We start from the raw sequence: 21,607 nt of genomic DNA on the forward strand, positions 1-21,607 counted from the left end.
GGAATTCGGTGATGAGGTTGGGGTCGAGGATGTCATCGGCTCCGACCCAGGACCTCTCCTCCGGACCATACCCCTCCCAGTCTACTAGGTATTGGACTCGACCCCGTAAACGTCTGGAGTCCAGCAGTGTTCGCACCAGGAAAGCTTCCTCGCCGCCCACGATGATGGGGGGGGCCGGGGTTCGTCTCCTCCTCCGATCTCGGGCCACCGGTGGGTTTGAGTAGGGAGACATGGAAGGTGGGAGAGATGCGGTAGTTAGCGGGCAGTTGCAGACGGAATGATACAGCATTGATTCGTTTGAGGATTTTGAAGGGACCCACATAGCTGGGACTGAGCTTTCTGCAGGGGAGGCGAAGATCTCTGGTGGAGAGCCAAACCCACTGACCCGGGAAGTAGACGGGACCGGGACGGCAGCGTCGATCCGCCTGCTCCTTAGTTCGGTTCACGGCCCATTGGAGGTGGACGTGAGCTTGGTCCCACACTGCCTCGCTGCGCTGGATCCAGTCGTTGACCGCCGGAACCTCTGATGGCTCGCCGGACTAGGGGAACAGAGGAGGTTGGTACCCCAGGATGCACTGGAACGGGGTGAGGTTTGTTGCGGGTTTCAGGAGTGAATTCTGGGCGTACTCGGCCCACGGGAGGAAGCGGCTCCAATCGGCCTGGTTATGATGGCAATAGGTGCGGAGAAACCTGGTGATCTCTTGGTTCAGGCGCTCCGTCTGGCCGTTGGACTGGGGGTGGTACCCTGAGGTGAGGCTGACGTTAATGTTAAGCAGTCGGAAGAAGGCTCGCCATACCCTGGAGGTAAACTGGGGTCCGTGGTCCGAAACGATGTCCTCAGGTAGGCCTTAAAACGGAACACCCAGTGGAGGAGGAGTTCTGCGGTTTCTAGCGCTGTGGGGAGCTTGTGGACAGGGATTAAGCGGCATGCTTTGGACAAGCGGTCAATGACTGTCAATATAGTGGTGTGACCCCGGGAGACCGGCAGGTCGGTGATGAAGTCCACCGCGATGTGGGACCAGGGACGGTGAGGTATGGGGAGTGGTTGGAGAAGCCCTGCGGGTGGTTGCTTCGGAGTCTTAGACGCGTTGCAGGCGGAACACCCGCGCACGAAGTCGGTGGCATCTCCTTGTAGGGTTCCCCACCAGAAACGGTTTTGCAGCAGGCGTATGGTGGTCGCGATCCCGGGGTGCCTGGTGTTCGTGGCGTCATGAACCCAACGGATGACTCTCTCTCGGAGGCTGTGTGGCACGAATGTCCGGTTGGGCGGGCAGTCGGGCGGAGGCGGATCGGTCGCTTGGGCCTGGACGATATCAGCCATGATGTCCCATTGGATTGGAGCCAGAATCAAGGTGGACGGAAGGATGGGCTCAACACTGGAGCTCGGAGGCATGGCATCGTGTTGCCGGGAAAGTGAGTCGGCCTTGACGTTCTTTGAGCCTGGTAGGTACGAGATGCCCAACGAGCCTGACGGGGGTTGAGCCTCTTGGCAGAGCGCAAATATTCCAGGTTGCGGTGGTCTGTTAGGACTTGGAAGGGATGTCGAGCTCCCTCCAACCAATGTCGCCATTCCTCCAAGGCGGCCTTCATTGCCAAGAGTTCGCGGTTGCCGACATCGTAATTCCGCTCCGCGGGCGAGAGCTTTCGGGAGTAAAACGCACAGGGGAACAGCTTGAGAGGATTGCCCTGGCGTTGCGAGAGAATGGCACCAATGCCTGAGCTGGATGCGTCCACTTCCACTACGAAGGGGAGATCTGGATCGGGGTGATGCAGAATGGGAGCCGAGGTAAACCGTTCCTTGAGCTGGTTGAATGCCCGGAATGCGTCGCTGGACCAGTGCAGCTTGGTGAGTCCCCCCTTTACCATGGCGGTGAGTGGCGCGGCGACCGTGCTGAAGTTCCTAATAAAGCGGAAGTAAAAGTTGGAGAAACCAAGGAACCTCTGCAGTTCCTTTACAGTGTTGGGTTGTGGCCAGTTGAGAACCGCCTGCACCTTGCTCTCATCCATGGCCACTCCCTCTGGGCTGATGACATACCCAAGAAATGTCACAGTGGTTAGATGGAACTCGCACTTCTCGGCCTTGGCGTAAAGTTGATGCTCTGCCAGACGTTTCAGCACGGTCCTGACCTGCGTGATTTGTTCCTCCAGGGAGTTGGAGTAGATTAATATGTCGTCGATGTAGACGATTACACACCGGTTGAGCATGTCTCGGAAGATGTCGTTGATGTATGACTGAAACACGGAGGGGCTATTGGACAGGCCGAAAGGCATCACCAAATATTCATAGTGGCTGTTGGTAGTGGAGAAAGCGGTCTTCCACTCATCCCCCTTGCGGATGCGGATGAGGTTGTAGGCACAGCGCAGGTCCAGCTTGGTATAGATCTTGGCAGATCAGAGTTGTTCAAGGGCCACGGGAATTAAAGGGAGCGGGTAGCAGAATTTTACGGTGACGTCGTTGAGCCCGCGGTAATCGATGCAGGGGCGCAATGACCCATCTTTCTTACCCACGAAGAAGCCGGCTGCGGCTGGAGAAGTGGATGGCCAAATGAACCCCTTGGCGAGTTCTTCCTCGATGTAGGTTCTCATCGCTGGGGATTTGGGTTCTGATAGGGGAAAGATGCGTCCCTCGGGCGGTGACAAGCCAGGAATGAGCTCAATGGCGCAGTCGTGCGCGCGATGAGGCGGGAGCTGTGCTGCCTTGACCTTGCTGAAGGCTACGCTTAGATCAGCGTATTCAGAGGGTACCAGGGAGGAGGCGTGAGGCACTGCCGAGATTCTAGCGGAGCCGGCCATGATGGGCATGGAGGATTTTAGGCATTTCATGAAGCAGTCGTTGCCCCATTGAGTGATTTGTTGCTCCCGCCAGGAGATTTGTGGGTCGTGTTGGCGTAACCAGGGGTGGCCGAGAATGACTGGATTGTGGGGTGAGTGGATGATGAAGAAGCATGTGGTTTCGGTGTGCAGTGCCCCCACCTGCAGGATCACGTTGGTGATCCTGCAGGTGGTGTAGCACACGCGACCGGTCCTCAGAGGGCGCCCATCTAACGCCGCCACTGCCAAAGGAGGAGTACAAGATATCAAGGGAATGCTAGCACAGTGACTCATCAATAAAGTTCCCCGCCGCTCCCGAATCAATCATAGCATGGGTAGTGAGGTTAGCAGTGACGTGAGTGAGTTTAATGGGGACTATAAGACAAGAAGCGGTGAGAGGGGAAGTGGTGAGTTGACTCACCTCGGCCTGTGGAGGGCGTCGCGGGCAGTTGGCGCGTAGATGCCCCGCTTGACCGCAGTAGAGGCAGAGGTTGTGCGAGAGGCGGCGTTCCTTCTCTTCGTGAGAGAGATGGGTTCGACCGACCTGCATAGGTTCGGGTTCCTCGTGGAATGAGCGAGTCGGAGCTGCCGGCGCGGACCACCGGGTTGACCGCCTGGAGCGGATGAGGTTGTCAAGGCGTATGGCGAGAGTGATGAATTGGTCAAGGGACATACCTTCGTCGTGGCAGGCCAGTTCAGACTGAAGCTCGGCACTCAGACCTTGTCGAAAGTGGAGCTTGAGGGGGCTTTCCGGCCAGCCGGTCTGCGTAGCGAGTGCGGAAGGAAAACGCATAGTCCGCTGCCGTGCGATTACCCTGACGCAGGGCTATCAGCTGTTCGCCCGGGCTCTTGCCACTCTCGGGGTGATCAAAGACTGTGGTCAGGCTGCCCATGAAGGATTCGTAGGTTGACTGGGCGAAACCCTGGTTGGTCCAGATCGCGGTAGCCCAATCGAGAGCTCGGCCCGTGAGCACGGAACATACGAAGAGGATCTTACTCTCATTGGTGGGGTAAAGTGCCGGTTGTTGGGAGAGGAAGACCGAGCACTGCATGATGAGGGCGTACCGTCAAACTTCTCGGGGTGTGCGAGGCGAGGGCCGGTGATCGGTTGGTAATGAGGAACGGTGTCGGCTGCTGGGCTGGCTTGAGGCGCGGTGAGCGCCGGTGCTGGCTGGCTGAGGGCTTGTACAGCCCGCATAATTTCATCCACGGCGGTCGTCAGACGGCCGAGTTGATGGTGTTGTGCAGATAGCTGATTCGCTTGGGTGGTGAGCTCTTCAGCCATGCGTGATATCACCGCTGGATCGATGTTTGGCGAAGTCTTCTGTAACAAAGACTCAGGTAGGTTGGGATCCATAAGCAGTGTTTCTTTATTGAACTCACAGATATATGCAGGCAATGGTCAGGCAATGGGGAGTCAGGGCTATCGTAGGCAGTGCCAGAGCGTTGTGAGGAAAGCAGGATGTCAGGGCAGGCAGCAATGGGCAATCACGAAGGGACAGGCAAGGTTCAGGTAGGCAGGCAGTAATCAATCGTTGTCAGCAGGAAAAGCAAGGTCGGTAGGCGGATAATCAGACAGGAATGGTAGTAGAACGCTCAGTAGTGTAGCCGGAACAAACAAGACTTCGCAGTGAGTGTGTCACTGCGTGAAGCTTAAATAGAGGGAGCTGGGATAGGAATCAGCTGTGAATTTAATCAAGCCCGGTATGTGGGTGCATGGGTGATTAGTAATCAGGTGAATCAGATCTCCGGTGGCCGATCGCGGAGGTGCTTTCGAAAGCGTTTGTGACAAATTTAAATACGATTTACTGAATAGACTCCATTGTGTCAATATAGAAAACATTAATGCCTAGCCAGAGACTATTTAGCAGAGATGGGCCACTTCTATTATAATGGATGGGAGAAATTGGACCACCCAATGGTCAATGTATGTAGAAAAGAAGTCCCCCCATACAGTTAAAGAGCAAATCACCCTTAAGATACAGACATTGCCTGTCAATGAACTCAAGAATGTGCATGTGCATTAGCTTTACGAGCAGAGAAATTTGCGTTTTTATCATAATCTGACGTAAAGAAGCACTATTTATGATATCAGTGCGTTAAGATTTAAGTCTTTCCTCATTCAAGTAGATAGGAGCTGCACTTTCATGACTGGAAATAGCTTCTCGGGAGCATTCCAAAGATGTCCCCTAGTGGACTGAGGGGGGGGCGGCAAAAGAGGTTGAGCTTCTTCAATACAACTTGTGAGAGATGGCGGAATAATACTGCGTCATTAGGTCAACAAACACAAAATGATTTCTATTTGACTAAAATGCAAACTCAGAAGGGTTATGAATATAAGTCTTTAACTAGTTTAATTTGTAAGGAAGTATTCAAGTAATGCAAGAAGTAGAGCAGAAAGTTCAACCAAAGTCCAACAAAGAAAAATGAGAAACTAGTGAGTTAAATGTTGCAATAAATCCCAGTTTTGAATCGCTATACACTAAAAAAAGAATCACACTATTATCACATTGCATCCCAGAAATCAATATAAAATCGCATTGTTAGGTCCCTGCTGATATCCACCCCTACTTGACATGCATGTGTTGCAGAAGGAAGCTCCAGGCCAGCTGACGTCTGTGAAATGCCACTTTTAGTCAACAGAGGAACACAGAGGCAGCTCGAGCTCTCTGCATTTAATGCTGGTCTGTAACACTGCCACTGCTGTCAGAATCACTGAGCCATAGGGCAGTGGCAACAGGAAGTCAGTTTGTTTCTAGACGGTTTTCGACTTTAGTAGACCTCCCCCTGAGGCTGACCATCTGTGTGAGACACCATCTGTGCCGGGTGGACTGTCACTGTAATTGGATCATTATGCAGATATTTGAATCTGATCAAAAACAAAGTGATTTTGGACTAAGGGGGCGGTGTTCTATCTGCAGGTACTCATACTGTGAATGAGATCTTCTGGTACAAAATATTCTGGTGAATATTATTGAAGTGCAACATTGATGTTTACATTTTCTGAAGAAAATAATTGGACATTCAAATCTTGCTTCCACAAAGAAAGTTTGTATGTTGTGGGTGGCTGTCAGGCTCTTGCTATGTTTTTGCTTGGGTTTTCTTGGTAGTTACTTACCAGCCTAGTTTAAAAGAGCCCCCCTTCAAGTCTCTAGATATGTCTCAGGTAACTTTTAATCAAAAATCATATTGCAGTTACTGACTTTCAATTAATTGAATTTCTTTCAAGTACATTACTAGGGTTACATATATTTCAAAAATATTATTATTTACATTTAAGACATAGATTGTTCATGTATATGTCATATTTATATGTATATGTGTGTTTCTGTGACATTAGTGGGGTAAGTGTGTACCCTACCAAGGTGTTGTATGGGAGAAACGTGTGTATGACTTCTTCCCAAAAAAGAACAAGAAATACAAACATTATTTTAAATTTGTTCATAGGTTTGTTTCAAAAAGTGTTTTGAAAGTTACTTAAACGTAATTAGTAATGTGTGATTACTTTTTATACAAATTAATTAATAATGTAATCCGATATCTGTTTTTAAGTAATTAATAATTTATGGTATTACTTTTTTTTAGTAACTTACCCAACACTGCTCGGATCCCTCCTTCAATGTAAATCTATGGTGTTTTTATGTCTATAGCAAATAGCAAATCTGACATATTACTAAGAATATTTGTAGAAAAGTAATAGCACAGCTTTTCTCAACAAACCAAATGATTTGAGGTTTAATGAATGTCCGTATACAAATGGTGCAGAGCGTGTTATGGGTACATTTTGAATATTTAAGGATGAGTTTTTTTTCAAATCCCTAACCCTAAGTATGAGCAGATAGCAATAATGAGGTTTGCTTAACAAACATCATTAAGTATTCATATTTGACGTTTTTTTTTTTTTTTTGGTAATGAATAATATAAGTCCCCTTAATTTCTTTCAATTCTTATATTGTCTGTCTTGAGAGCAACGGAATGCATGACTCATTCTTGCATGGCTACATTGCAGCATTTTAATGATAGTGTGATGTAATATCTTTGTGAATATGTTATTACATAGTCAGTTAGTAAACACTGGGTTGGTGGATTGGCTCTTTGCAAGTAATTATGGTCCATGCAACATTGTTATGGATCTACTGTGATAAATCTGAAATGGTTTGTGTTTCGCAATTAGCCTGGAAGTGCTGGACCATTAGGATCTGGATGATTAGACTCAATATTTGCATATTACATTTATTATTTATTATTATTTATATAAGACCCTTAGAGCATATAAAAATATATTTTATAAGACCCTTAGTTTGTAACTTGGAATCTGTTTTATTACGCGATATGATTTGCTATAAATGTGAAACAGATTTTCTTTTAGTTGTTTATGGTGTTTACCACTTTCCAATTGGAGTGGACCTGATTTGTCAGTTTGGTGTGTTTGCTTAGTGTTGACATTGTTTTACAAATCTGATCTGGTTCGCAATTGCCATGGATGCTATCAGGCCTAATTTGTGGATGTGAATTTGAATTGATGACGTGTGATTTGGCTATTATAGTATATTTCAGTTTTTTTCCACAGAAATTGCCTTGATTTATGTTAAACTACTTTATTCTATCCCAGCTTAATATGCAGAGACAACTTTAAGTAGTCCATTCATATACTGATTCACTGAAAGTGTAAGGAATGTGGCACTATCAAAACATTGCTCTATTTGTTGTAACATACCGACCAGCCTCGAAATATAGTAGTAACACTGGCTAAACCAATGGCATGGTGTTTGGGTGCAGGACTATCTCTTTTCCAACTAATGGCAAACAAGGGGAATGTTTGGGAAAGCAGTTTGTAAGCAGTCTTTAAAGGGATAGTTCACCCAAAAATTTTAATTCTCTCATTTACTCACCCCCATTCCATTCTAAACGTTTATGAATTTATTTCTTCTGCAGTACACAAAGATATCTAGAAGAATATCTGAGCTCTGTAAGTCCATTCAATACAAGTGAACAGTGAGCAGAAATTTGAAGCACTAAAAATGATTTAAAGGCAGTATAAAAGCAATCCATACAACTCCAGTGTTTAAATCCATGTCTTCAGAAGAGGGATGATAGGTGTGGTGAGAAACAGATCAATATTTAAAGGTGCTATATGTAAGATTGACAACAAGCGTTTGAAATGGGTACTGCAGTCCAAATTCAAAATATTGGAGAGTTGTCTGCCCCGCCCCAGACTCGAAACTCTTGCAGGTTGCCAGAATGTTGACATGCAAACTAGCCGTTTTAAAGGATTTCTGAGCTTTAAGCTGTCTACATCTTCCAAAGGCATCCCCAATATTTATCTTTGTTTTACTATGCCTCTGGTCATGGTGATTTTAGGACGGATTTCGTGGCTTTTTAGGTTGGGTGGAATCTGTTATCTCTTATCCAGTTCGTTTGCTAGCTTCCATGGCTGCTGCACGCAGTGTTGTTTGCCTGCAGACTTGTTAAAATCTGGCAACCTGGCTGTATCAAAATACTATTGGTGAATGTGCAGTAGGCGGGATCACACAGGTCAAAACATAAACAGAAATTCTGGCCCAGAATGGAAACTTCAAAGTACAATATACTAGCTGTAGCACCGTTATCGGAGAAGCCAGTATTTCAACTTAATTAAAACGTAACTTTTCTAATTTTCTAATGGCGTATTATGGTAATTTTATGATTTAGTACAGTACAAATTTTACATATAGCACCTTTATATCCTTTTTTACTCAATATCTCCACTTTTACTTTCACATTCTACTTTTGTTTTTGGCAATTCACATTCGTCGTGAATATTGCCACCTCCTGGGCAGGAAGGATCATTTATAGTAAACAGGACTTAAATATTGATCTGTTTCTCACCCACACCTACCACATTGCATCAGAAAACATTTATTTAACCACTGGAGTCGTATGGATTACTTTTAAGCTGCCTTTATTTGCTTTTTGGAGCTTCAAACTTCTGGCCACTGTAGCTTAGGGAATTCTTCTAAAATCTTTGTTTGTGTTTTGCAGAAGATTGAAAGTTATACACATCTATGGTGGCATGGGGTTAAGCAAATTATGAAATCATTTTCATTTTTGGGTGAACTATCCTTTTAATGACTTAATAAAGGTAGTCTTAAGCTGCAAGTATGCTTTGGATTTTTGTTTGCCGTTATGTATCATGCATTGTGCATGTGACGTAAATTTCATAATCTAAAGGGTCAGTGTGCAACCCAGTTTTGGGATAATTTCTATGGTCAATTGAGCATACTTTGAAAGCATAAATTACTCAAATGTGCTCAAGACAATGCTAGGCAATAAGAAGCATGTTTTAGGCTTGAAAGAGTACTTATAAAGCTCTTTTAGAGCTCGACCAGAGGTGCTAGTAATGTCCTAACCCACTGTTGTTCCAGCTCTCTCATGTGTGGCCTGGAATGTGTTGGGATTGGTCCAGAATTGATGCCAAAATACTGACTCCTGATTCAAAGCTGATCCACATCATTTCATCAGACAAATACAGTGAAAGCATGTCACCATAACTCAGAGAATCTGTCTAGGGAATACAATGTGCTGTAAAATATCTGACACCTTCAATTTCCAGTTTATTGTACACTTGCTCTTGCTGAGAGCATAAAAAAAAGAAGCTTGGCCAGGTTTTATCCAGGGGTGTCGCTATACTCTTTTTACTCGGACACAAGCAATCAAGTTGTGTGTCCCACTTTTTGTCAGTTGTTTAAAATCAGAACTAGCAATGCCCAATTGGAAATTAAATAGCTGATTTTGAGTTGGCTTTTTTCAATTAACTGGTCAAATAGTTTTAACTAAACTGTCTGAATCGGTTTGTGATTCAGTCCAAATCATTGGGACAGCTTAATCACGCACTGAATCATTTGGTGAGGAATCTCACTCAGTGAAACAGTAACAGGATAATTTGGAACACAGAGAGCTAAAAGAGGATGAAGTGTACATTTATCTACAATCAGTTAAAACCAATATGCCATCAATGAAGAATGTTTTTTTTTTTAAGTTCAACACCTGAATGTGCAGCTTTTGAATGACTGATGGCATTACCGAATTCATTTTCCAGATTACCAAAAAGTACCATTGTTTTATTATTTTGTTATTATTTGGATAGAAACTTTTAGAGGACAAGCATATTTGGAATTACGCAAAGGTGCAGTTAGTGAATCTTGAGCGCTGCAAATTTATCAAGGTCAGCTCATTAGCTTTAGAATGTGCTTTGAGTATATGTAAATATAGTACAGAGAACAGAGCTGCGCACATACAGCGAGCAGTAGCGCGTGCAGACTATTTATTTAATGAATTGAACCGCAGCCTTTTTGGTTTGATAATCACAAATCATATCACATTTTTATTTTATTTTAATTATTCCCACAGCATTAATATATCACCATCTTAAACCATCATTGTTCCATGGTAATGCTACATCAGGCTAGTTTTTTGATAAGTAATTCTGAGATATTCAGCTGTTTCCTTTGATTTCTTTTAGAAATGCTATACTTCAATGCTACAAAACAATTTAATAAAAATCATAAAATAAAAATTATATATATATATATATATATATATATATAAAATTGCTCAAAGTCACAACACTGAAAATTTTAAATTGAAAAAGGCTGGAAAAGCCCCTGATTTAACCAACTATAACCTCAATGTAAAAAATAAATTTTACAGTCCCTGAAATTAAATGCTGCCAGTTTTTGCATGTAGCAGTGGGAAAATTTGTCATGCAAGCGCCATAATACAAGGAAATTATTACTTGGAATCCCCTCAAACCATTCCCATTAATCAATTTGTGAGTTATCTTGGTGTCTTGTGCAGGCTACATGTCAAGTACAATATTCTTTATCCAGTATATTCTTGGTTAAAGGCTATATCACATGTTCAATTTTGTGAGCATTACTGTGCCAAAGGCATTGTTTTTTCTCTGACACTGAAAACAGCTCACACTTGATGTGAACTTTGACTGTTTTAACCAGAATTAAACCTGCTCAATATATGCTTCCAGTCTTCAGTGCAATGTCTCAGAGGGAGAAACATTAGTTCTAGTCAAGAAAGATGCCCTGCCAAGATTCATTTAACGACAAAGACATTTAAAGTCAACATAAAATCAAATCTGACCATATTTACTTAATGTATGTTCCTAGTCTTATTGTGAATGATTCATGGGGGAATTCCAAAGAAAAAAATTATGTAATCTTTAATCAAAATCTATGAATTTGCTTGAAATCTATGAAATTACTTTTCTCTTTTCTGCTGATGTCACACAGGCCTTACGGGCCATTTGACAATGTTAACGATTTGATTCTACTATCCTGCCACTCAGAAATACACCACATTATGGAAGTGAAATGTGTCTCAAACAACACTTTACACTGACTTCCAGAATACTGAAATGGGCCGAATACTAGCCCTGTTTTTACATTCGGAATTCAAAATTGGTGCACGAGTTCATTTATTTACTGCACCAGTGAGCAGTTATAGCATTAATTACATTGGCTGGCCATTTTGGAATGTGGATGTGGGTAAGAAGAAAGCTTTGATTTTGATTGAAATTGAACCTTCCTATTCTGTTCGGTCATTTTTTACCATAATACATTTTTCCGATGTAATAAAAATGCTTTTGTTTATCTGAGTGGTACAAGACTGACTTTTCCTCCACTTGCCACCTGATCGCATGCATGCACACACACACACACACACACACACACACACGCACACACACACACACACACACACACACACACACACACACACACACACACACAGTTGGACTTGATTTGATAAGTAGGAGTGGTCGTAAAATAAAATAAAGCGACACCTTGATGGTCACAGTCAAAATTGACCAATCATAGGAAATGAATGGGAAAGACTAGAAAACAGAGCTTTTTTTTATTTGTCATATGCATGATGTAAAATACATAATATATACAATATGCGCACACACAGAGAACAAAGAACAAAGTTTGAGCCTTCCTTTTTTTACACTAATTTAATTTTCACAGTCCATTGCTGATCATTTCTGTTTATTACTGTTCATTTTCATGGTCATTATTATTAATTAATTTATATTTAATAATTTTGATGTTTGAAATAAATTATTGGTAACAAAATAATTATTTTATGACTTTTCTTTGTAACACCAGGTCAGGTTTGACTGTCACATAATGTGAAACTGTTGCAAAAACTGACACTTCAAAACAAAAAAAAAATAAAAATGCTAAACTTTGACAAATAATAGTTTGATAATGTCTATATTGCATATTTATATCTAAATGCATAACTTGTGATGCAATTTAGAATTACTACACAACTGGTAATTGCATTGAACACAGCAATAGGAAATATACATTTTATACTCCCAAACATTCCTTTTGCAAACAGAATAGAATAGAGGAACAGGGAGCCCTGCAACCGATGGCATGGCCCTCACAGAGCCTCCCACTGAACATTGTGTCAGTCTGTGATTACACAAAGAGACAGAAGTAATTGAGACAGCCAAAATAAATAAAAGAACAGTGGTGAATTCTCCAAGATGCTTGGAACATCCTATCTGCCAACAGCCAAGAAAAACTTTGTTCATGTGTAAGTAGGAGAATTGGTGCTGTTTTGAAGGCAAAAGTGTTCACACCAAATATTGATTTAGCTTTTTTTCTGTTTACTGGACTTTGTATGACGTTAATTGATTAATGAAAACTATTCATGTCATAATTTTTTTTTTTTTAAGAAATCCTCACTTTGAAAGTTTTTTGCAAGTGTCTAAAACTTTTGTACAGTACTGTACATGCACAGATATAAACGAAAATTCTGTTTCAACAGATATTAATGTCAGAAATACCAGGAGAAACCACAGTTAACAACATATTCTACACTGGCCTACATATTCAGCTTCATCTGGTTAGAAAATAAGAATAAAATAATAATGTATTTAAATAATAATAATAGCATAATTATAATAATAATATTATTATTATTATTATTATTAGGCTATTATAATTATTATCATTATTAGGCTATTATTATGAATTGGCATATACAAGACATATTTTATTTATAGAAACTAGAAATGTAAGAGAGTTACATTTTAAATGGGCATTTCATTTATTTTTGATGGACCTCCAGTTTAAGCCCCGATGAAGATGTAATCTTTGTTTGTGAAACTGAAAAGTTATATTAGCACACCACTTTTTAAAACAAAACGAGACCCATGATTACAAAGTAATTATTTCTTTGGAACAAGGTGCACCAAAGAATTGTTCACAATATGTGCCTGAACAAGCAATTAAAATGGAATTAGGGTCGATTTTGATTTAGTTTTGAAGATTATAAAATATTCAGTGATTAATATAATATTTTGTGTTGACTACACATTTAGCAAATTTAGTGTGTATTACTGCAGTAATAATACACAATCCATCTTTATCAGGTGCTTTCTACTTTGTTATAGTGCTGTGCCATGAGTATTTAAATTATTTTAAATGAATCCATTTTCATTCTTTCCAGCACAAACAAACCTCCTTTCATGTAAATTATTTTTATAGAATTTGCCTTGTTCATAAAAAAACATTTTCCTGGTGCAATCAACATTGCAGTACTATCACCCATGGAAAGCAGGTAAACCAAATTGTGTTTAAAGATTAACCATTTTCTATGACTGTGGTAAACCATCAAATGATGGTGAAAAGTGTTATAACTGGGCCTGTTTATCCAGACATGCAGCATAGTCATGCACACTTTAGACATTTTAAAAAGCAGATTCAGGTATCTAGATCATAGTGGTGGTGTAAACTGATACTATACAATACACTCATGCTATGTCCACACATAGCATGCCAGTCTGCTGCATCTTCCACAACTGAGAACTCAAAACCTACCCACAAGATTGGGAATAGAACCATGCGTTTATCACAGATTTTTTTGCACTGTCACCAGATTTGCACAATTCCTTTAGTGATGTGAGACCTTCAAATAGACAGTATCTTCAAATTGTCTGTGAGTTCCCTTCTCTGTCTCCTGTGACTCCACAAATTTTTCTGGCACTGTTGACTGCCGCAGTAACTGCTTACTTCGTTTTCTGCAGAAACAACACTTGCCCCTGGACTAGTAATTCATCCAAATGCTGACAGTGGCAATAGCTGCCTGAAGAGAAACCTTGCTCTTTTCCCCACAGACATCTCAGAATTGGACCTCCGTAGCACCTGTAAAAACCACCCAAAGAGAATTCCATCTTTTGCCAAGATGGTGTCCACTAACTAACCTTATCTTCTGAGATTTGGCAGGCTGCCATAGTGGCCTATATGTACTATGCTCTTTCCTCAGAGTGTAAAATAAGCTTGGCTATTACGTAGCAGCACTGTGTCACAAATAATGAAAAACTGTGAATTATTAAAACGAATAATTCAAAGCTACATATTTTCAAAATTTACCAATCGTCTTAAAGACCCCGTGAATTCAAAATGAACGTTTTTATGCTTTTGGTCTGTATGTATTAGTTTCAATGTCCTATATATTCTAGTGTACTTCTAAAAGTTGACAATTTTTTTTACAGAAGATATAAGCATTTAAAATCTGCAGTCATTCTCTTCCAGCTTAAAAGACTCAGGAACATCCATGACTCCCATAGAGGTTCATAAACCTTGTCCAGTGCAATGCTATCTTGAACTAATATGCACCCTACCACTGAAACTGTTCAATGTGCCTAGCTGTATTCTAACTGCTATGGATCATCCCTTCACAGGGCACTTTGAAAGGAACACAATCCATACAATTCCAAACAGACTTTCCATTAAGAATTGCTTAAACAGTGGGTTCTGGCTGATGTTATCACCTTTCAGCCATCTGAATCTCTCACAGTGGAGGGTAATTGTCTTGGAAGGGAATAGGGCATAGGGACTTCTGAACGGGATGCGCCAATACAGTAGCTGGACTTGAGTTTATTTATATAAACTGCCGGTTTCTTGGGATGTTCAGCTGGAGTAAATGTTCTTGATTCTGTATGGTTAATGTATTCAAAACATGGATATACCATCTTGTACTCGCTTGTTTTTTATTCATCAGTATTGGCATTGGCTCCAGCCTTGTTGTAAGCAAAGACCATGATGTGTTGTGTTTGTTTGTGGGCTTGCTATGCAATAACAAGTTTAGGTAGATCATCGTTCTGTTCTCAAGTTATGAGAAAAGCTGACCTGTATTGAGATTGCTTCTCAAGTTTTCATGGTTAGTGACTCTGACATGAGCAGCACACGGTGGAAAGGAGTATGTGTGTGTGACTATAAACAAAAACCTCTTGGCTATTTAAAAAAAATGGGGTAGTTTGACATGTCCTGCCCCACTTCCTGTTTCAGCAGGACATACATCAAAACACCAAAATTAATCGTACTTGTAAAAGCACTCCACGTGGAAGCTGTGTGTAATTATGCTGGTTTTAGGTGGTGTTTACATAAGACATTTATTGACGTATTGATTAGCCTCACTAATACTAGTTAAAAACTGTGACCCATACTATTTCCAAAGGGGTAATATATTATATTTTATGATTATTGCAGATTGTGCCCTTTGTCCCATGCTGTGATTTTTAGTTTTATAAATTTTGTTTTCCAATGAGCTGCTATTTTTTGAAGTATTTGAGGGTTAGACAGTTCAGTAAGTGTACTGTTTTGTCAGGTAATCTAAAAATGTGCTTCATGTTATATTATCTAAATTAGCTGGTTTTATTGAAGTCAAACATTTTCTTAATGTTATAGCATCTAAATTAGCTGGTTTTATTCAAGTCAAAAACGTTCTTCATGTTGTAGCATCTAAATTAGCTGGTTTTATTCGAGTCAAAAATGATATACAGTCTGACTTAATCAACCTAAAAAAATTTAATTACGCCAACAAAAGTCATTATTAAAGGGTTAGATATATTTGAAACAGATCCTTGAACTAACCATTGCAGGTTACCACTTTTTTCAGTGTATTACCACATGGAACATGCACACTTTTTTTTCACATTTTCTGCACTGAATGTGGAAGGAAATTCTGCAGAATCAGTTTGTGATATGGTATGGTAAAAAAATTGGGCTGAGAGTACTACTTTACGTTCTTATTGGTAACTGGAATAGTGATCAATTTCTTGACCTTGCATGGACTTTACAAAACAGTACTGTGCCAGCCCCATGGCACAGTGATGGCATCAAATAGTAAAACCATGGTACTTAGATACAACTGAATGATTACCATATTATTATTACATGACTCTATGGAATATTTGATTTTGATTGGTCAATTGTGGCATTCTGTGGTTGAATATGTTTTGTTAAATATACACTAACTGTGTAATTGACCGTTGTTCCCATTTCCCGATGTTCATTTATTTATTTATTTGATAAGTCAAGGTTTATTTTGCTATTATGACGAACTGGCTGTGTGTTATGCCTTGCTTCTTACATGGCTCATATCACTCTCTTCTCTCATGACTCCACATCATCCATTATATATACCATGTTATTTACATTGTACTCTAAGTTACTTCACAAAATACAATATTAGCGTGGTGCATGTTAAAAAAACACAAGGTAAGACTGTGGAAGTTTTTGTTACTTTTTTGTAGAGGGGGCAAGGAGGTTGTGTAGAACTTGACAAGACTTAAGGGCCTCGTATACTTCCTATTTCTGCATTCTGTACCGGAATGCACCCAGTCAACAGTGTTGCCTTTGAAAGTATACTATTTTGACCATGAGCACATAAGATCGTGTTCAACACATGTACAATACGGCTGCTTTGTGATACTTTTTTAGAACAGCAAATGACAGGCGCATTCGTCGACTATGCGCACAGATGAGGACTGGCCATGCACCGACAGTCCATGCAGACTGTGCTGATGAACAAATTTGCATCAGGCATGTTGTGTGCGTTTTTGATCAGCAAAGTGGACAACCGAAGTATACTATGGCCTTTGTACAGTACTTTTTCTGAAATCTTCAGAGCTTTCTGCAGAATTCTAGTGTGCAGATTTCATGTAAACCTTTTATAAGTGTGAGTATGAGTCTTTGAAACACTTTCCCAGACTGTACAAGTACATCAGTGCATTTCTCATGTTTCAGACCAACAGTAGCATTTGCAATTTCACAGTGAGAGGGACTCATCCTGTGCAGATTATAGTTCAGACGTTGAGATGTCTCTCTAGGCTCTTTAGAAAATGCATCTTTGCTGGATGCCTTTCATTATATATGACATTATACACACCACAGGCAAAAAAAAAATGACAACTGTATTGTAAGCAAGAATCCCACATTAACTCAAGCTTCTCATGAAATGCATAGAACCCTGTTGGCTTATCACTCAAGTCACTAACTGTAGATAGTCCACATTTGGGCTTGACAATATATCAGATATTCATGATATATTTGTAATGTTTTTGCTGCTATAGAATATAAGTATGTATTTTGCTTATATACAATTTAAGCAACATTGTGAATATCGCAATGATTTTAAGGTGCATTTTATTGGGCCATTTTGGTCAGCTGCATGACACAGGTTGTCATATAATGTCAACATGGCAGCAGCCATGAGGGGGCGACCTGCTCAATGTGAATTTACAAAGCTTTTAATGGGCTACTGACGTGACTGGATTCTTCTCATGTGAGTGTACATAATTGTAAAAATTTATATATGTGCTATTATTGTCTCTATGTGTAAAACATTTTTTTAATTACTGAGCGCACATTTAAATTGCAGAATTTACTGTTAAGAATGAAATTAGATCATATATCGCTATTTTAATTTGTGTGCTGAATTTTTACGTAATAACATTTGTACGTCAGACAGAATAGTTTTTTGGTATCATAACATTTGTACTTGTACAAGTACGTGAGCATAGTATCGGACCCGATTCCTCTACCTATATCTATCGGGACATCCCTAATTTTTATATATAGTGTATATAATTAATAGTTTTTTATTTTTATCAAACATTTAGTATCTTCTTGACAATAATTGCTGTTTGCTTGAAATGATTGTTTTAATGATAGCATGCAGAAGAATTGTTGGAACGCTTGCAGTGGGATTTATTCCTGATGGTACAGATCATCATAGTATTTTTTATAAGCTTTGGTGGTAATACGATAGGGGTTTACAGTTTACCTTGCCTGGGATAATATTTTAATATTTGTATCGAAAGAGTCATGAAATTATGAAATTAGGTTTGTGAGTTACACTAGACTCAAGTGAACTCATTAAACCTGATGTGTGTAATTCTTCCATCTTAATAGGCCTATATTTTCTCCCGCATTAGGTTAATAAGCAAAGTCAACTGTAAACCATGTGTAGATTGACATCCTGAAGAGTGTAAATACTGTGGTTTTGTGGTGCTTTCTAAACATTGCTCTATTTGTTTGAGCATCCAATATGTCAAAATGTCATTATTTTTGCAATTCTGTTAGGTACTGCAATTCAGTACAAATTGCACGCATCTACCTATTAACACTTAAATGCATGGTAATTTTTTCAAACACTCTTACATGTTTGTGTCTAGAGATGTCCCGACCGATCGGCCACTGATTAAAATCGGCCGATATTCATCTTAAATCCATGATTGGCGATTGGCCGATCGTGCTTAGATTTAGGGCCGATCTTTTTTGCAGCATGCAGGCAATCACACATGCACTGCTTCTCTAATGAATGAGTGCTTTCTCAGCCCTTGAAGCAGGACAGAATGGCCTATGGAGGGTGAGTTGTTGGCAACTCTAAGCATTCACAAATTTAAACTTTCAGACATGATGCAATTGAGATGAATATGCCGGTTTGTTTTTTCAAAATAATTTGAATTACATGTGTATGAATATTAATTTGACAATTTTCTGGAGTCGTTACAGTTATTCGGACTCGTTGCACAGTGAACAGGAAGAGGATATTGAGGCTGCTAACAGGTTTAAAAACAAATTAAACAACAAATAAACATGCAAATACATGATACGTGACGCGAGTTCTGACAATCAGACGTTGTGTTGAGTGGACTGTTTGAGCAATCATTTTAGCTTTACTCTCTTTAACATGAGCACTCTCTATGTCAATCAAAGACGTGCATAATTCAGGTGCTCTCAATATCTCATCATCAGTCACTCATCCCAATTTAAGTCAGATTAATGTTGCTCACAATACCACTAATAATAAATATATCTGTTTTACCTTCATTAACGACACCACGTCTTCATGCATTTGCTTAATAATTAGTGATTTGTGTTACAGCAAAACTAAATGACAGTAAACAGACCATAGATATTAATGATTTCTCACTGGAGCAGTTTTAGAGCTTGTTATGAAAATATTTTTCTTATTTTTGAATGTATCTCTGTGTGATGCTTTCATGTTTATTTCTGGTTGTCACAATGACATTTTGATATTGACAACAGAACTATTAATAACTGTTTCATTATTGTTGAAGTTGGGCGTGTTCAAGTGTAACTGTTTACGACACTTTAGTGGAATTGTGATTTTTACTTTTTGTTGTGACTATTCATGTCAAGCTGTTTACACCGTTTGTTAGTGTATGTAAGATTTCTATTCATCCATACAGAACTCTTTATTTATTTTTGTACCTGAATTTTCAAGTTAAAATAAGCTATTACACCATTCTAAGCAGTATGTGAGTTTTATAAAAATGCTAGCTGCACTAATTAAATGAAGTTACTGAAGTTATCTTTTAGTTACTTTGTTTACTTAGTTATGTTTGTAAAAAACAAATTGGCAGATATTTAATATTTAAATATCGGATCAGGATCGGGGCCAATTGGAAAAGACAATTAGAAAACAAAATAAAATATATTTTAAAATATTTATCATTTTTATTTTTCACAAATTAAAGAGATAATGCAACAAATCAGGACAAATCAAGAACAGGATTCATTATTTTCACACTGAAATTTCATGAGACGCAACTGGCTGTCAAACACATTTAGCTACACATAACACAATCTACACATGTGTAACATATGTGTAATTTGTTTTTAGCTTATATGTATCTTATGTGTATTTTCTCAGGCACTTGTTGAGTCTAAATAAACTTACATTATTTCAGTAGTACAACCAAATGACAATAGTCATATCATACACTGCCTGCCCCTCATCCCCAAAGAGTTGCCATTTGGATTTAAATGAGCAGATCCAGGCACCCCTGGGAAGACTGGGAAGAGAAATCGCCCCAGGATTTGAAATAAAAACTTGCCCATAATTTGTTGAGCGGGGGTGTTCGGCCCCGTTCAGCCCCGTTTCTCAGCCGGCTCACTGGAAAAAGTCCTGGTTCTCCCTATGGCCAGTCCGCCCCTGATTGGCTTATTATTGCATTACATGTTTCAGCTGGCAACAATTCTTTAAACCCTAACCGATGCAGTGTGTAGCTTTTCATTTCTTAAACATCCATGTCAGAAGAAGTTTCCTGTGGTCGTGGAAAAGATGTTGCTGTGTTTCAAATTATTGGCCTGCATCAAGCAAAGAAAACAATTAAGGAGATTGCTGAAATCACTGGAATTGGGTTAAGAATTATCCAATGCATAATTCAAACCTTGAAGGATAGTGGTGAACCGTTATATTTGTGGAAGATATGTGGTCAGAAAAAAATCTTCAATGATTGTGATCGGAGATCACTAAAATGCTTGAAGTCACGTCGTAAAAAAATCAACAGTGGAACTCGCAGCTATGTTTAATAGTGAAAGTAAGAGCATATCCACATGCACAATGCAACGAGAACTTACAGGATTGGGACTGAGCAGCTGTGTGTCCACAAGAAAGCCACTTGTTTGTGAGGCTAATTGGAAAAAATTACTTCAATTTGCTTAGGAGCATAAAGATTGGACTGTGGAGCAATGGAAAAAGGTCATGTGGTCTGATGAGTCCAGATTTACACTATTCCAAATTGAGTTGCATGTCAGAATAAGAAGGGAAGCGCATGATGGGAAGCACCCATCATGCATAGTGCCCACTTACAAGCCTCTGGAAGCAGCGTTATAATATGGGGTTCCATCAATTGGTCTGGTGTAGGATCAGCAATGTTATGCAGCAATAAAATAAAGTCAGCTGACTACCTGAATGTTCTAAATGACTAAGTTAACCCATCAATTGATTTTTTTCTTCCCTGACGGCACGAGCATATTCCAGAATGACAATACCAAGATTCATTGGGCTCAAATTGTGAAAGGGTGGTGCAGGGAGCATGAGGAATCATTTTCACACATGAATTGGCCACTGCAGAGTCCTGACCTTAACCCCATTTAAAGTCTTTGGGATATGCTGGAGAAGACTTTACGGAGTGGTTCGATGTCAATGTGATATAGTATTTATTTGTATGGATATAGTACTAATTTCTCTTGTAATACACAAAGAAATAGATATACTGTGATAAGTAAACTTAAATAGATATTAAATAATCATAACAAATATAATTTATGGAAGTGCAAAAAAAAGAAAAGAAATTACACTCTTTCATACCTCAGGTCTCTAAAGACCCTATATGCTTTTGGTACTTAAACCATTATGCTTTTTGTTTTATTTTTGTTGCAATTTTGGATTAGGTACAGGTGGTGGAATGAGGTCCCAGGTCTCTAAAGACCCAAAGTATGCATTTAAGGGTTAATAAATGTTGCTAAAGTTTTTAAAGCATATAATTAACAGGCTTCAGTCATTATAATGGGAGAGTTTAATATTGTCGTGCTGCTCAATTTTTGTCATACTACTAAGTGGGCCAAGGTGAAATAGATTTACTGTTGTATAAAACAGCAATAAAGTAAATCAGCTCAACAGTTCTCAG

The 21,607-nt window shown here is 39.9% G+C and overlaps 1 protein-coding gene across 2 annotated transcripts in view; it reads left to right on the plus strand.

Moving 5' to 3' along the window:
* LOC127625693 (band 4.1-like protein 3) overlaps positions 1-21,607 on the plus strand; it is a 218,949-nt gene that overhangs the window by 76,609 nt on the left and 120,733 nt on the right. The gene's annotated exons all lie outside the window — the stretch shown is intronic.

Source organism: Xyrauchen texanus, chromosome 32, assembly GCF_025860055.1.
Source record: "Xyrauchen texanus isolate HMW12.3.18 chromosome 32, RBS_HiC_50CHRs, whole genome shotgun sequence".
Lineage (NCBI taxonomy): Eukaryota > Metazoa > Chordata > Actinopteri > Cypriniformes > Catostomidae > Xyrauchen > Xyrauchen texanus.